Source organism: Talpa europaea, assembly GCF_964194135.1.
Source record: "Talpa europaea genome assembly, chromosome: 10".
Classification (NCBI taxonomy): Eukaryota; Metazoa; Chordata; class Mammalia; order Eulipotyphla; family Talpidae; genus Talpa; species Talpa europaea.
Genome location: NC_140077.1, coordinates 94,697,188 through 94,699,568, shown reverse-complemented (window position 1 = coordinate 94,699,568; position 2,381 = coordinate 94,697,188). Strand labels below are relative to the sequence as shown.

The following is a 2,381-nucleotide window of genomic DNA, read 5'->3' as shown; positions in this document are numbered from 1 at the left end:
TCTAAACTAATTCCATTGATAATAGTATCAAATATATTTGGGGCACATTTATAAAATCTGTGTGCAATGTGTGCAGAGAATATTTATAAAATATTGTGAAGGTCAAGTAAGAAATATATAAAATGAAACCATTTCATGGATTGGAAGACTCAGTATTATTAGATGTCAATTCTCATTGATCTCTACATTTAATTCCAACAGAATTTCTTTAATTGGAAAAATTTTAACATAAAATTTATATGGAAATATAGATAACTTTAGGGAAAAGTCAGTTAGAGAACTTAAACTATCTGATGTCAAGACTGATTTATAAAACTACAATAATTAAAACAACATGGTATTGACATGAGGATGGCAAATGAAATGGAGTTCAGAAATGGGCCATATGTGTGTTCCATTGAGTTTCAACAAAGGTGGTAAGACAATTGGATAGGAAAAAGAATCTTTTCCAAAAATGATGTTGTACAAATGCTGAGAGGATGTGGAGACAAACGCACTCTCTTACAATGCTGGTGGGAATGTAAACTGTTCCAGTCACTACGGAAAGTTGTGTGGCGGCTCCTCAGAATACTAAAAATGGATCTACCATGTGATCCAGCAATTCCACTCCTAGGAATCTACTGAAAGGACACAGGAACACTAATTAGAAAGGAAACCTGCACGCCTCTGTTTATTGCAGCACTATTTACAATAGCCAAGATATGGAAACAAGCCAAATGCCCCAAAATAGACAAATGGATGAAAAAGTTGTGGTATATTTACACAATGGAATATTATCCAGCAGTCATAAAGACAAACTCATGCCATTTAAGTAGCATGGATGGATTATGTTAGCCAAAATAAGCCAGAAGGAAAAAGATAAATATTGGATGGTCTCACTTATATGTGGACTATAGAGAAACCAAACAAAAGGTCAAGAAAAAGTCAAAACCCTTTGGGCCGGAACCGCCATCTTCCAGTAAGTCGCCAAAATGACTAACACAAAGGGAAAGAGAAGAGGGACCCGCTATATGTTCTCTAGGCCTTTTAGAAAACATGGAGTTGTTCCTTTGGCCACATGCATGCGAATCTATAAGAAAGGTGATATTGTTGACATCAAGGGGATGGGCACTGTTCAAAAAGGAATGCCCCACAAATGTTACCATGGCAAAACCGGAAGAGTCTATAATGTTACCCAGCATGCAGCTGGCATTGTTGTAAACAAGCAAGTAAAGGGCAAAGAGAATTCTTGCAAAGAGAATTAATGTTCGTATTGAGCACATTAAGCACTCTAAGAGCCAAGATAGCTTCCTGAAACGTGTGAAAGAAAATGATCAGAAGAAAAAGGAAGCCAAAGAGAAGGGTACTTGGGTTCAGCTGAAGCGCCAGCCTGCTCCACCTAGAGAAGCACACTTTGTGAGAACCAATGGGAAGGAGCCTGAGCTGCTAGAACCTATTCCCCATGAATTCATGGCATGATAGGTGTGCAAAAAGAAATAAAAGAGCTCTGGACTACAAAAATGTTTCACCTAATTGAGTAGAAGTGTGGTGTCCCCTCTCTAAAAAATATTTAAAGCAAACTTTTAATTATATCGCAATTCATTGGATGGTGTCTTTATTAAAATTTAGTGGGTTTAAAAAAAAAAAGTCAAAACTAGCAAGCTGACAATAGATCTTTGCATACAGCAAAGGAGGGGGTCAAAACAGGGGAAGGAAGAACACAGGGGAATATGTTGATGGTTCAGGGGTGATGTGGTGGTGGGAGAGCTATGGGGACTACAACTATGTAAGGGAAACATTAATTTAAAAAAAGATGTAACAACCAGGAAAATTGTATGTATGGAGAAAAACAAATTTCAAATCTTACGGTCTCTGGCCAGGACAAGGCATGGAGCTAGAGGCTCCCTGGGATTCCCTTCCCTTCTACCCACACACCACCCCTTAAATAGCCCTGGGAACACCACAAAGGGAGGACCTCAACTTGCCTGTCTTTGGAATACTGGACACAGCACACTGCTGGGTGCATATTAACAGCGGAGAAGGGCCTGTCCCTTGTGCACACTCCCTACCGGCTCATCCATTTTCATGGGCCAAGAAGTTTCCAGTATTTCTGTTTCCTACGGGTTTTAAAGAATCTAACAAAGAAGGAAAATCCAGAGGAAAGGCAGGACTGGGTTCTTTGGGCTTGCCTAACAGCAGGAGCAGTATAGCTGAGCTGACATTTACCGTCCATCAAAACTTGAGCCCAAACCGATGAGCCTGGAATTACCAGACCACACAAGGTAGCAATGGAAGAGAAGATGCCTGCTGGGGACCTGGGTTCAGATCTGCCCTCATGGTCTCCGTGTCCTCCATTGGGGTCACCCATCCGTTCACTGAGAGTGTGCCACGAGCTCTGATAC

The 2,381-nt window shown here is 40.5% G+C and overlaps 1 pseudogene across 1 annotated transcript; it reads left to right on the top strand.

Annotated features, from left to right (window-relative positions):
* Window positions 1-971: 971 nt before the first annotated feature.
* LOC311178943 (large ribosomal subunit protein eL21-like) lies at window positions 972-1,458 on the top strand (annotated as a pseudogene). The gene has a single exon. The product of its transcript is annotated as a large ribosomal subunit protein eL21-like (transcript).
* The last annotated feature ends 923 nt before the right edge of the window (window positions 1,459-2,381 follow it).